Source organism: Cryptomeria japonica, chromosome 8 (genome assembly GCF_030272615.1).
Source record: "Cryptomeria japonica chromosome 8, Sugi_1.0, whole genome shotgun sequence".
Lineage (NCBI taxonomy): Eukaryota > Viridiplantae > Streptophyta > Pinopsida > Cupressales > Cupressaceae > Cryptomeria > Cryptomeria japonica.
The window spans coordinates 14,233,550-14,248,322 of NC_081412.1; the positions used below are offsets into that span (position 1 = coordinate 14,233,550).

General features: G+C 41.1%; 1 protein-coding gene across 4 annotated transcripts in view; it reads left to right on the forward strand.

Annotated features, from left to right (window-relative positions):
* The window catches only part of LOC131048806 (uncharacterized), a 327,816-nt gene that overhangs the window by 184,306 nt on the left and 128,737 nt on the right, over positions 1 to 14,773 (forward strand). The window lies entirely within an intron of this gene.

Here is a 14,773-nt window from a genome sequence, read left to right on the forward strand (position 1 = left end):
TCCTTAATTCGCATGTAGAAGGATAAAATGATGATGTGAAAATGAAATCTTCCACTCCCCATATATAGCGCTTGGATTGCATTTATCCCTTAGGCCGACTTGAGGATATAAAACAATTTTTAAAATGATTTTTAAATGATTTAGCAAGGCCGACCTCCCTTTGTAGCACTTCAAATTCGATTTTTATTAATTAATTAATTAATTATTAATGCCTTACGTTTTTAATTTGCAAATTTCGATTTTTAATAAAGGCAAAATAATTAATAAAAGATCAACGCCACATTAAATGCCAAATTAAATAGGATTTTCAATTTTTTTATCGAACTTAGCATTTAAGGAAAATTTGAATTGCTTATTTGGTGCCAAAAATATGAAAATGAAGTGGACGTACCTCATCGCCCTGGTCCCTTGGAGAGGGACAGGAGCGATCCATGATTTTGTCATAATTCTTGCAACTTCAACGTTCAACTCCTTCATCTCCACGTTCAAAAATTAATCATCATGATGAGCTCTTTGAATTTGATTGCCTTGCATGCGTTCATGAGTGTCTTTGGATGTTCATCGCCCTGGTCCTTGTCCAAAGGACAGGAGCGATCTTCAAATTTCCACGTTCAATATGCATCCTTTTATCTTCGATCTTCATTGTGATGTCCTCCAAACGTCGTCCCTTGCCTCGCTTAACCTCACCTTGCTTTGATCTTGAAGGAATATGAGTGCTCTTGATAGGATCGCCCTGGTCCTTGTCCAAAGGACAGGAGTGATGTGAGCTTTTTACCTTGATTAGCAATGTTTGGACGTTCAAAACTCTTGTATGTTATCTTCAAACGATGCCTTAGACCTTGCATTACCTTATGAAATCTTGTTCTTACGTAAATCTTGCACAAAATGACCAATGCATCTAACATCGCCCTGGTCCCTTGGAGAGGGACAGGAGCGATCTATGTCCTAGGATGCGAATTTCATCATTGTGACGACCTTTTAATGTTTGTGCTTGCTAAAGACGCCTTGAAATGTCGCTCGCCACCTCGTCTTGACTTGGATCGACCTTGAACTTGCATAGGAAGTAACATCACCATTGTATCGCCCTGGTCCCTTGGAGAGGGACAGGAGCGATCCTCCTTTTGTAGCCTTTATCTCACTTTATCAGGTTCCAAGTCTATATTCAACGGATTCGTCTTTCTTCACTCCATTCGTTCATGCCTTGACATTGTTTGTAACTTTGCAAGAAAATCAATTATATCAAAAATCGCTCTGGTCCCTTCCTGAGGGACAGGAGCGAACTAGACATTTAGGACCTTTGTGGACGTCAAAAAAATCTTCATTTTGTATTCAATGCGTCCATCTCATGTTCTTCCTTGCTTTTGAACGTACACTTGTCTTGACATTTGCCTGGATTCTGTCTAATGAAGGAAATCGCTCTGGTCCCTGGGAGAGGGACGAGAGCTACAAGGTACCTCGCCCTGGTCCCTTGGAGAGGGACAGGAGCGATTTTGCTCTTGTGGGCCTCATTTCACTTCATCACCTTCGAAAATTATATTCAACGGATTCGCAATGTGTCCTTCCATTCATCCATGCCTTGGAATCGGTCGTAACTTGGCGAGAAAATCATCTATAACAAAAATCGCTCTGGTCCCTTCCTGAGGGACAGGAGCGAACTTAAGCATTTTATTGTTTTGATCAAGTCTGGATGCTTTATCATGCTCATTTCGTCCTTCACCATGCCTTTGATGTCTCGATTCGTCCAAACAAGGTCAGGAATGGCTCAACTAATCATTTTCGCTCTGGTCCCTTGGTGAGGGACACGAGCGATTCGCCTTGGTCCCTTGGAGAGGGACACGAGCGCATTTCGCTCTGGACCCTTGGAGAAGGACACGAGCGAAATTTGACTTTTCGCACTCTCGATCAGGACAATTTTAATGGAATATAACATTTAAGTATAAGAATACTTTAAGTTATATTCCATATATACTTTCAGGATGTTTGAGAGTGGTTTCAGACCTCCAGGAGTTATATTGCAAAATCTAGTTTTTGGAGGTTTTTTCAGTTTCCAGACTTAGTCAAATTTCAGGGTCAGGACATTCCAGACTTAGCCAAATTTCAGGAGCAGGACCTCGCTCAAGCCGGACTTGGTTATCCATGTGATCTCCCCGACAGCACTTCAAGTTATATTCATTTGATAAAATGTACCTCTTTGGACCTTCTCACATCGTCAAGACGTTAAAATCTTGCAAGGACAAAGCAAAATTGGATTTGTAGCTCCGGTCCTTCACTGAGGGACAGGAGCGATTTTTCCCTTGGAGGCATTTCTGTGCTCATGAAAATCTTCAATTTATATTCAATGGAAAGATCTCGCCTTTCTCCATCACTTCCAATTCGTAATTCATCTTGACCCTGCAGGAATAGTAAAATATTTGAAAACGAGCTCCCGTCCTTCACTGAGGGACAGGAGCGATTTTGCTCCTACAGGCCAAAATATCATGATTTTACACATTTTATCACTTCACAAGGCGAAAACAAATCATTAGAGATGCCCAGGATCAAAATTCAAAAAAGTCAAAATTTGGTCAAAAATATTCAATTGGACAAAAATTCACATTTCATCTTCAACACTTAGACAAATTTAAGCTCTGCATCAACATTCCAATTGAAAATTAGACCATTCTGGCGAATTCATTTCATTCAAAATTTGCATTCTAGAAAAGGAAACTCAAAAGCCCTCAAAAACGACTGGATTTTGGTCCGAAAAGACGGTAATTAGAACCCTAAGGCTTGACCCTAAATCCAGACAACTAACAAACTAACAAAACCCTAGAAAAAGCAAAGCGAAAACGAACAAAATGAGCAAAAAAACATGGGTCCCCATTTGCAATGGGGCGATGCGTGAAAACGTCACAACAGGTCTCCATTTCTTCATTCCTTTGATCTTCCTTCATAAGGGTTGGACGACCGGTGGATGCTCCTGCCTTTGGGGTCGCCATCTTGATACCTACACAACATTTCATAATGAGCAATATACCTTGGAACGTAGAAATATAGATTGGATTTAAGCTTTAAATTTAGGAAACTTCATGATAAATCTTTGAATTATCATTTCCTAAATACGATTATGCAATTGGAAATTCAAAATTTCAAAATTTAAACAAGGGAGATCTTGCCATACCTCTCTTTGAGAACTAGCTCTAAAAAACGATGCAAAAATTAAGAAATTCGCTAGGCAAAATGAAGATCGAAGTCTTCTAGCAAAGGCGCCTCCTTCATCAACTTGACCACCCTTTGGGTCTTCGACGCCTTGAGGGAAACTCGCTCCACCTCTAACCTCCAACAATGTTCGCACTCCTTCTTGGATTGAAATTCGCACCTCTCCTTGGATCAAAATTCGCACTTCTGCTTGGATGAGATTTCGCTCCTTTTATTGCTTCTCCAAATCGCATTTAAACAATGATTGAATGATGGATCAAAATGTTTCAAAATACCTTTCTTATATAGGCGCTCATGCATTGCAATTCCCATAGGCCGACTTGTAAAATAAGCCTAAAAATAAATAAAAATTAAATAAAGAGGAGGCCGACCTTTATTAAAATATTAAAATAATACCCCAAGCGCACTCTTTTCATTTAATTTTAATAATAATTAATTTTAATGCCTTGGCAATTAAAATTTCGGTTTTTTTTTTTTAAAAGGCTAAATTAATTATTAAATGCCTTATGCGAACTCATTAAATGCCCATTTTAATTAAAAAATATCCCAAAGTTTTAGCGGATTTAGCATTTAATGCGATTCAAAAAATTTGGCGTCTAAGCATGGGAGATATTTGGGACATCAACAACATCGCTCTAGTCCCTGGGAGAGGGACAGGAGCGCCCATGCATTTTTGTCCTCCATCCTTCATTTTTTACATTTGAAACTTCATCCTTGATGTTCGAAATGGCGTTTTTGCTTGGAACTTTAAGTTCAATTCATGTGATCTTTGGAAGGGGCGTACCTTGGAACATTTTCGCCCTGGTCCCTTGGTGAGGGACAGGAGCGCTCTACCTTTTATCTTTGGACTTCATTCTCCAAATCGCCAATTCATGATGTGAGGTAGGCAATGATCATCATCTCTCGTTCTATGCATGTTTTGCTTGTTTCTCCAATACCAAATGAGCTCTTCCAAGGATATTCGCCTTGGTCCTTTAGTGAAGGACAGGAGCGATTTTTTGCTTTTGAGCTTAAAATTGTCGATTTTGAGGTTAATTCCTCGTTCATTATCTTCCTAAAGACATTTTTTGACTTTGCATCATCTCGCCTTGACGTGGTTTTGAAAGGGAATGATTGTTTTTATGAAAATCGCCTTGGTCCTTGAGTGAAGGACAAGAGCGCCATTTAGTTCTTGGTACAAACCCTTGATCGTGTCAACTTCCAATTGCCTTCAAGGCGAAAAACGTCATTGCTTACTTCATCTTGAATGTTGGAAACGAAAGTGGCATTTTAAAATTAGGCATACTTGAATATTTCGCTCTGGTCCCTTGGTGAGGGACAGGAGTGCCTTGGCCATTATTCGCTCCACTTGTGGTCTTTGCAACTTTGTTTTCCCTTGAAGCTTTTCAAATATCATTGCCATCTTGTGCCTTGGCCTGGATTCGACCAAATTTGGAAGGGAAGACCTAATAATGCATTTTTCGCCTTGGTCCCTGGGTGAGGGACAGGAGCGCCTTGGCCATTATAGGCTCCATTTGTGTTTTGCAATCTTTCAAAATTATCTTCAATGGAGCGATTATGCCTTCCTTTACTCCTCTCAAACGAAAAACTTGCCTTTCCTTTGCCAAAAACTTGTCTCTAGAGAAAATCGCTCTGGTCCCTGGGAGAGGGACAGGAGCTACCTTTGAAATTCGCCTTGGTCCCTGAGAGAGGGATAGGAGCTACCTTTGAAATTCGCCTTGGTCCCTGAGAGAGGGACAGGAGCGCCTTAGCCAATTTGGATCGATTTTCTCCATTGTGGTCCATTCAAGTTATATTCAACGAATAAAACACACTTTCCTTGTCCTTCTCAAATCGTGAAATCATTTAAATCTTGCAAGGATAAGGCAAACTTGGAATTCAAGCTCTGGTCCTTCAGTGAGGGATAGGAGCGATTTTTGTCATCTTAGCATATTTCCTTGCTAGTTGGTTACTCAAATTATATTCAATGGACAAGACATGCCCTCCTTGATCTCTTCCAATCATAAAATTGTCTTGATCCTGCAAGAACAGTGCAACTTTGAAAAACAAGCTCCGGTCCTTCAGTGAGGGACAGGAGCGATTTTGGTCCTCAAGGTCAAATCTTTATAATTTTCATCTCAAATTTCCTTTGCTGGGGAAGATACCATCATTTTGCAAGTTATGAACAAAAGTCCAAATCCAAAAAATGTCCAAGAAGGTGTGTTTGAGGAAAATCGCTCTGGTCCCTGGGTGAGGGAGAGGAGCGAACTTGTCTTGTTAGGCCCAAAGTTCAATCTTTCGTTGTCAACGACGAAGTCTGGATACTCCTTCATGCTCATTTCATCCTTCATTGCGTCCTTGATGCTTCAGTTCGATCAACCAAGGCTCAAAATGATCTAAGAAAACCATTTCGCCCTGGTCCTTCAGTGAGGGACAGGAGCGATTTGGTCTTAACCTTTAAAAACTTGTCATTTTTGAGTCTTAAAAATCTTCAAAATCTTCAATTCATGTTCGATCATATCCCTTGGCGACCCTGCACAAAACAATTAAAACAAGTCAATAACCAAGATGCATAAAATATCACTTTCACCCTGGTCCCTGAGAGAGGGAGAGGAGCGATTTTGCCCTTATAAGCCAAAATATCAAAAAATTGGGTCTTCAGATCACTTCATCATGCAGGGTTAGGTCGTCTTTAAGTCCAGGAATCGGTTACCTTGCTTCCAAAATTTTGGTTAGAGTTTGCCCAGACAAAATGTATAATTCCATCATTAAAATGCTAACCCCTAGACCTAACTTGAATTTGCCTTCTAAATCCTGACTGGACCCATCCTGAGACATACTCAACTTCCTGACAGACTCAGGATATTTCAAAATTGCAATGCACGGGAGGATGCTTAATAATCTTTGAAAATTAGACTGGACTCGGCTTGAAAATATCAAAAGGCAACTCCTAAGGCTTAACCCTAGTCCAGAGGACTCACTCACTTACTCAAAATCCTAAAAGCAGAGAGAAGAACAGGCAAAACAAAAGCAAAAAAGAGGGGGTCCCCATTTTAATGGGGCGATGTGTGAAATGGTCACAACATCTGGCGACACCACTGAGAAATGTTGGTAAACATTTGGGAATCAATCTTTCTTGAAGAAAACTCAGAGAACCTCCCTTAATAAAACAAGGAGTCAAACAACACTTACAAGAAGAGACCTTCATATTGAGACGAAGTATCAAGTCCATAGTTACCCATGTGTGTGCAAAATGAGTTAATTCCCCTCAACAAGACAATCATGATCCTCCAGGTTCCCCTGTGACAAGCTACGTAGTTTATCTGGACTTCAAAAGCATCCTGGATAGAGCCTCGCTGCCAGTCAGACGTCCATAGTCCCGACGAGGTTATCGCCGCAAGCTCACGAACATTGCTCCATTGCCAGCCAGGTGTCTATAGCCCCGATGGAGTTACTTGCATATTCCCTTTAGCCAATTTGATATTTCTTTGTCAGCTCATTTTTCTTTTCTCTTGATTTTTTCTTATTTTCATTTTCTCATCTTTTTCTTTTGATATTGCTTTTCAGTTCCGTCAATTCTTTGGCTTGTGAACAGTGAAGCTCACTAGGGTTTGAGGATTGCGGTGGCGCTGAAGTCAGATTTTAGATTTTTCACCGATCACAGCTTTACCTGGAAAACACAATGACTCGGAGATTATAAGTGTGAAAAGATATAATAACTGGAGGACAAAATAACTAAGTTCAATAAGCTAATCTTGCTTCATTGCAAATACGGCTTGACTCAAAGTTTTATCAAAAGAAACCCCTTTGTAATTCCAAAAGACCTCATAATTGTCCAAATGCAACCCACAACCTAGCGAGAAGTCAGAGTGTTACATAACAAAATCACCCAATTTAGATGGATATCCCTCAGGACAAGACACCTAAACTAAGACAAAACACCTAAACTAAGACCCGGAAAGCAAAGCGAAAAGCAAACGAAAACAAAACAAACAAAAGCAAACTAAACTAGCTATGTACAAGGGAAGGCCTTTCGCATCCTAAGATTGGAAATAATGCTTGAGATACCTCCCATTGACAGGCAATGGGACATCTTCTCCGGTTAAAGTCTTCAATCTGAATGCATTTTCTCCCAAAATCTCTGAAATTTGATAAGGGCCCTTCCAGAGCTTATCAAATTTGTCATGCTCTCCTTTCTTCTCGCGTGCTTTATCCCAATATAAAACAAGATCTGAGATCCGAAACGCCTTGACTTTAGCTTGTCGATCGAACCATCTCTTCACAACTCCCTGATGTTTTGCAAAATTTTCCAAGGCTTGATCTCTCTTTTCTTCAAGATTCATTAACTGTGTTAATCGAGCTTGAACAACATCAGTGTCTTCCATGTACTCCTGAATAAATCTCAAGGTCGGGATCCTGAGTTGCATGGGGAAAACTAGGTCTTGGCCATAAACCAAAAAATAAGGTGAAATCCCTAATGCGTTCTTGGTCCTTATTCTGTCTGCCCAGAGAGCAAATCTCAATTGGGTATGCCATTCTCTCAAACTTCTTTCTAGTAGCTTCTTGATAACACTGAGCAGGTTCTTATTAGTTGACTCAGCTAACCCATTACCCTGAGGATAATAGTTTGATGAAAATTTGAGGGTTATTCCATACTCGAAAGCCCAATTCGAAAATCTTAATGATGTGAAGGCTGAGCCATTGTCGCACACCAATGCATAAGGACATCCAAACCTTGTGATAATGTTCTCTTCCAGGAATTTAATTACGGCTTCAGTAGTGCATACTTTGAGTGCTTGTGCCTCTGACCATCTGGTACAATAATCAGTTGCAGTGATGATATATCTGTGTTGTGCCGCGGATGCGGGGTTGATGACACCAATGAAATCCATCCCCCATTTGGCAAATGGTCTCGCTTCGATGACTGGGTTCAATGGCATGGCCGGATTTCTTTCTTTGAAAGCTGCGACTTGGCAAGTGTGGCAAGTCCTGATATGATTAAATTTGTCTTTGAAAAGTGTAGGCCAATAGTATCCTGCTCTCAAGATCTGGTGAGCTGTAGCGAGGTTGGCTCCATGTCCGGTCCCAAACTTGGAATGAAAATGTTCTATTATTTGTTTGGCCGCCTCTTTGCCAACACACCTCAGATATATTCCTTCGTGATTCCTGCGATATAGAACAGATCCTTGAAGCATATAATGTTGACACTTTATTCTTAGTGCTCTTTTCTGCGTGGGTGTCATGCGGGCAGGACACTTGTTGTTAAGCAGGTATGTCACAATTTCTTTGTACCATTCGTCAAGAGTGACATCTTCCAATTCATAAACTTGCTAGATTAATCCGGGTCCATCAATTGCCAATGTCTGTGCCAAAGCTTGTCCTCGAACAAGTTTCATAGGCTGGATTTCGATATCGAACTCTTGGATAATGGCGACCCACTTGCCCCTTCTTTCTCCTAGTTCATTCTGCATAAGAAGGGTCTTGACTGCTGCATCTGGCACTATTGCATAAACCTTGGCCCTCAAGAGGTAATGTCTGAATTTTTTAACGGCCTTTACTAGCGCGTATGCTTGTTTCTCAATGTTGGGATATTTGAGTTCTGCATCTTTCAGTGGGGTGCTCATGAATGCAATTGGATTCTCGTCCCTATCTTCACTTCTCTGGGTGAGAATAGCGGCACAAGTGTAGTCAGAAGCGAAGGAATACAGGTAGAAGGGCTTGAGGTAATCAGGACTGATCAATACTGGCGCTTCTGCAATTGCCATCTTTATCTCCTCAAATGCCCTCTTGGCTTGTGGCGACCATTCGATCTTTGCATCCTTCTTCAGCATTTCGTTCAAAGGTCTGACTATCTCAGCAAATCCGGTGATGAATTTTCTGACAAAGTTGATCTTGCCGAAGAATGATTTGAGTTCCTTCTTGCTAGCCGGCAAATTGATAATAGATATAGCCTTTACTCTTTCAGGATCGATGGAGATTCCTCTTTCTGAAATGACATGTCCTAAAAGTTTTCCTTCTGTTACCCCAAATATGCATTTCTTCGGGTTGAGGGATACACCATATCTTCTGCACCTTTGGAAGACTCTTCTTAAGTCATCCACATGATCTTCTCTTTTTCTGGAGAAAACTGTGATGTCATCCATGTATATAATAATGCATTTTCCAATTAAGTCCCTGAAAGCGATATCCATGGCCCTTTGGAATGTGGCCCCGGCATTGATAAGTCCAAAGGGCATTCTCTTGTATGCAAATGTACCCCACTTGGTAGTGAAAGCGGTCTTTAGTCAATCTTCAGGCTCGACCAAAACTTGATTATATCCTGAATATCCCTCTAGAAAAGACATCATCTGCGACCCATTGACGATCTGCAACACTTCATCCAGCGATGGCAGCGGATAATTGTCCTTTTCTGAGGCTCGATTGAGATTTCTGAAATCAACACACAATCTGATCTCTCCACTCTTCTTTCTGACAGGAACCAGGTTGGCGACCCACGTCGAATGTCTTACCGGGAAGATGTTCTTGGCTGAGAGTAGCTTCTTAACTTCTTGATATATCAGGGGTTCCAATAAAGGATTAACTGGCCTTTGTCTCTGCCTAAATGGTTTGCTTCCTGGCTTCAAAGGGATTGTGTGAGTGATAATTGCAGTGTCATAAGTCTTGAGATCCTCATAGCTCCATGCGATGACATCTGGGAAATCTTTCATATTTTTCAGGATTCCATTCCTTTCTGGTGCGGTGCAAGTCTTTCCAATGAACACATTCTTAACTTGTATGTCATCACCTACGTTGATTGTGTCGCACATGTTTCCTTCCATGCTGTGGTTCTTCATCTCTTTCAGTTTGTCGGGATCGAAGATTCTCTCTAACTCCACCATACCTTTTGGGATAGTGTTTGTCTTCAAATTCAAAATTCCTTCAGCATCCAATTCTGCTCCCTCGGCGTCTTCTTCATCAATGATTTGGGATAGGAAGACATCCGTGTTAGTCAAGAAATCCAGTATGTGTTTGTCGTCTTCGAAAACTTGAAAATTGGTGATATTGTTCGGGACCGAAGGTACTGAGGTTAGCTCTACTGTGAACTTCTTCAATCCTTCCATTGCTAATGGTATCAAAGAGCTGGCGGCCTGTGCAAGGGAATTAGCCACTTGATTTTGATGCCTATATATTGATTTGATGTTGAAGGCTTCGAAACTCTCGATGAGGCACCAAACTCGATTTCGGTATCTGGTCAACCTTTTGTCATGGCAGACATACTGCCTCTTGATTTGTCTTATAGCTATTTTTGAATCTCCATATACTTGTAATATTTTTGCCTTCTTTCGGATAGCCATTAGTAACCCATGAATCAAGGATTCATATTCAGCTACATTGTTGGTACAAGGAAATTGTAATCTATGAGCGGCAAGGTAAGTTTCTCCTGTGGGGCTAATTAATTCATAGCCTGCCCCAGATCCTTGTTTGGACTTAGATCCATCGAACCTTAGTGTCCATATTAGATCTTCCGTCTCTTGGTTCTCCTGGCCTCCGGTTGATGTATCGGATAGAGTTTTGTCTTCCGCAGAGCTTCCATCTTCTGAATGTTCCATTTCTTCCATAATCAATGTCTGCGGGATTCTTTTGTATACTTGCTCTAATGCAGTCTGGCACAAAGCACAAGATAATTCTGAATGGACGACATTGTGTATCCTACACCAGTTGGGAAGGAGCAGATCTCGAACGGATGCCAAGTTATCAAGTTGCACACTTTGCTGTATGTTTCTATGTACGAACTTTCTAAAATTTTCAAACATCCCGTCATCTTCTTGGTCGGATCCTTGGTCACTCTCTACAACAATTTCTGTAGATTCTATCACTTCTTGCTGACCATCTTTGTCTTGCACGTTTTGTATCATCAGGACCTCACCTACTTTAGGTTTGTATGTCCCTAAATCTGATTCTAAGAACAGGACTTCATTGTCTTCCCCATACTCAGTTATCATAAGTCTCAATCTTGGAGTGTTGTCTATTTTGATTTGATTTGGGACTCCTCTCCATGGTAGCCACATATGTGCAAAATCAGTTGACACATACCCATTCAATTTTCATGACCAATCTCTACTCAGAAGCATCCCATATGAATCAGGAATATCCACGACTGATATGTCTATGAAGTTTTGAACCCTCGGGTCTGCGGCTAATTGCATATGGATATTGTTCAATTCTCCCATGACTGGGACTTCTGTCTTGTCTAGCTGAGTGACTTTTCTTTTGGTGGGAGCAGGAGTTATTCCTAGTCTTTGACAAACAGCCAGGGGCATCACATTGCTGGAAGCTCCTGAGTCATAAAGGCAGTTATGTAGTAATTTCCTGAAAATTCTGACTGATAGCAGGAACGGGGCGGGTTCATCTTTTCCTTGGGAAAGGGTTGAAGAATCCCTACTGTGTTCTTGATGTTTCACTTCATTGACCTTCGGATTGTCATTCTTGGCGAGGCCTTCTTCTTTTGAGTGATCGGTCTTGTTTGGAGATTTCCCTTTCTTGACCACATCCTTCTTAACGGCAACCTCCTTTTCTGGAAGAATCTGACTAGTGTGAGACTTTCTTTGATGGCAGGTTGGGTTTTCTTAGTCTCTCCCCTTTTGAGTAACACCTTTCCTTCCAACATATCTTCTTTTTTGGCTGGGAAAGCTATGGTCTGGACCATGCATTCATCTTGTTCAGGTTGCTCTTTGTTGTCAGCTTCCTCTTGGGTCATATTGATGGTAGCTTGAGCTTTGTTGGCCGAGTCCTGAACATTTGACCTTACTGTACTAGACTCACTTAGGCTATTGATCACTGCATCTTTGATTTCTGAGATCTTGAGTAACTCATAGAGTGGTAGACTAACTTTGACTTTCTTGAGTTCTTCTAACACCAACGTGGCCAATCTTTTCATTTCATTGCCCATGGGAGGCGCAATATTCTTTTGTCTGTATCCTTGCGTGTGTTGTGGATATTTTGGATTGTTACTGGCTTGTGGATCCGGAGGAGTAGAGAAATTGTTCGGAGGGATCGATGTAGTTAGGGGTTCTTGATTTCTCTGATTTCTATGATAAACCCTTTGATTCACAACTCCTGAGGACTGGTGGAATACCTCCTTTATTCCTTCAACTAAGACACTGTTGTTCAAAGCTGGAAAATAATACTCTGAGTCTTCAATGGGTCCATTTGCGGATGCAGGTGGGAACTGGGAACCCGGAGGTACCATTGGTCCATTAGCAGATTCTAGTGGGAATCTCCCATTTTGAGTCTGATTATCTTCTTCTTGTGAATATCTGTAGCTTTCCACAATCATGGCTTGGTCATATCGTGTAGTTGGGACCATTTCGTATCTAGTCGTGGGTGGATTTTCAGGTGGATCATTACTACGCATCTCTTGCTGGAATATGTCGGCTGCGATTTTGAACTCAGGACACTGCAACTCAGAATGCTGGTTTGTACTGTGGAGTCTACACCAACTAGACAGGGCCGCTTCTGCCAAAAAGACTTTACTGGTAGGATGACTTTCTTGATTCTGGGGATTTGATGGGTTATCTAGTGGCGTCACCACGTTCCCATTATTAGGAGCGGTATTCCATGGTCTCTTCTGAAAGCCTTGGTTGTTATTTCCTTGATAATTGTTCCTGAAACCTTGATTATTATTTCCTTGGAAATTTTGATTGTTTGTATGTTGGCCGTGGTTGGCCCTCTACATGCTTTGGAGTTGATTATTCTGTTTCCTTAGATGAGTTACTTCGGTTGACAACTTTTTGACTTGTTCAATCAACTCTTTCATTTCATCCTTTTCTTCCTGTGTTCTTGATGAGTTTGTTGCGTTTTGCAGGTAGACAGGTTGTGCTGGTGGGGCTTGCGAAAGTGGAACTCCGGGATGAGGCACCAACTGGTTTGCCGACTGCATACTAGGATATGTTGCCTGTGGAATGGGATTCATAACTGGAGTTTGGTTGGCCAATGCCATACCAACTGCTTGCATTTGATTTGGAGCTGCGACAGGTCCCATATGTAATAGTGGCCTAGTAATATTCTGTCCCATGTGCTTACTGACTTCAATAGCTTTCGCGTATGTTGCGTTTAGGTCATTTGGTATAGGATGTGTCCTTACGAACATGGCGGTAAGATGGTCTAGGGCTCCATAGTAGATTTCCCTTGGGTCAGCAATGAGGTAGGGATGTCGTAACATCGTGTATGCGCGATGGAATCTATTGTTGAAAGAGGTGATTGGTTCATGCTCTCTCCTTCGGATTTCAACAAATTGTCTATATAGCTCGGCCGACGTGGTTGGTATACCAAACTTAGCAATAAATGCATCCTTCATTGCATCCCAAGTCCTGATTGACCCCATAGGCAAATGAATGAACCAGAAGTATGCCTCTTCTCCCAATGAGTAGGGAAAAAGCCTACATGCTACATCTCTGTATTCGATTTGTTTGTTACGAAGATGATCCTCGAACATCTTGATATGATCCTCTGCTGTACGATTGAAATCACTGACATTGAATTTGGAACAAAAGTGCTCTGGATTCTTTGGCATATCATGATAGACTGCAAATTCCAACGGTGATGGATTGTTGATTAGCCAAGTAGCGCCATTAAGTGCATGAGCAGGAGGAGGAGGAGGAGGAGCATGGTGTGCCATCGTTTTTCTCGGAATTTGAAAACTTGATAAGAGACTTGATGAACTGGCTTGGCTTGTCGGTTGAGAAATTGCTTGGATACTTGCTTGAATTGCCGCTTGTACTTGTTCTTGAAGGGATGGAGCTTGTGATGACTCAGGAGATTCCTCCAATCTTAGTTCGAATTCTTTGGGAGTATCTTCTCTCTTGACTCGCTTTGACCTTGAAGTAAACGGAAGCTCACTCAGATTTTTGACGCCTGGTGTCAACCTCAATATCCTTTGATGTTTCTCGGGCCAGAAAGAACCTATACGATCCAGCGTGAAGTTTGGTCTTGCGGAGACTACTATAAGTTCCTTTGATTGCGAAGCTCTCTAGCTGCGATTCTTCGGTGTTCTTCAGCCCTATCTTCTTCTTGTTCCAAGATGATTCTCACTCTGTTATACTCAGCTTCACTTCTCCTTACGTTCCACGCTAGGTGATTCAATCCTGAAGTAATATCTTCTTGAATATTACAGTAAAGGTTTTGTTACATGGGGTCATATTTTTGGGTGCAGAAAGCATAGCCCCTGCAGCTCTGAAAATGGTAATTCATGTATAGAGTTACCCTTGAATTTTAATGAATTGGCCTTTGATATAGCCTATTATAGAAAAATTGCATAATCATCTATATAATACTAATTTCAGAATCTTGACTTTTACCTAGTCGTTCAAGATCAGTGGATTTCATCAGCCATTACAATGCTTTTCTGAGTATTTTGGTTTCATACAATTTACTTTGCAGTCTTTATGAAAGTTACTTCTGAAGTTAAAGGCGCATGCTTTTGTCGTGAAAATGGATAGCACTTGGAATATGGTTGTCTTATTTATATTGCATATTATTTATTGTACTTTCTGTGATCATCCTATGTTTAGAGGTCATAGTATTGAAATGTTTTCTTTACTAATTTGATGGATGGTTT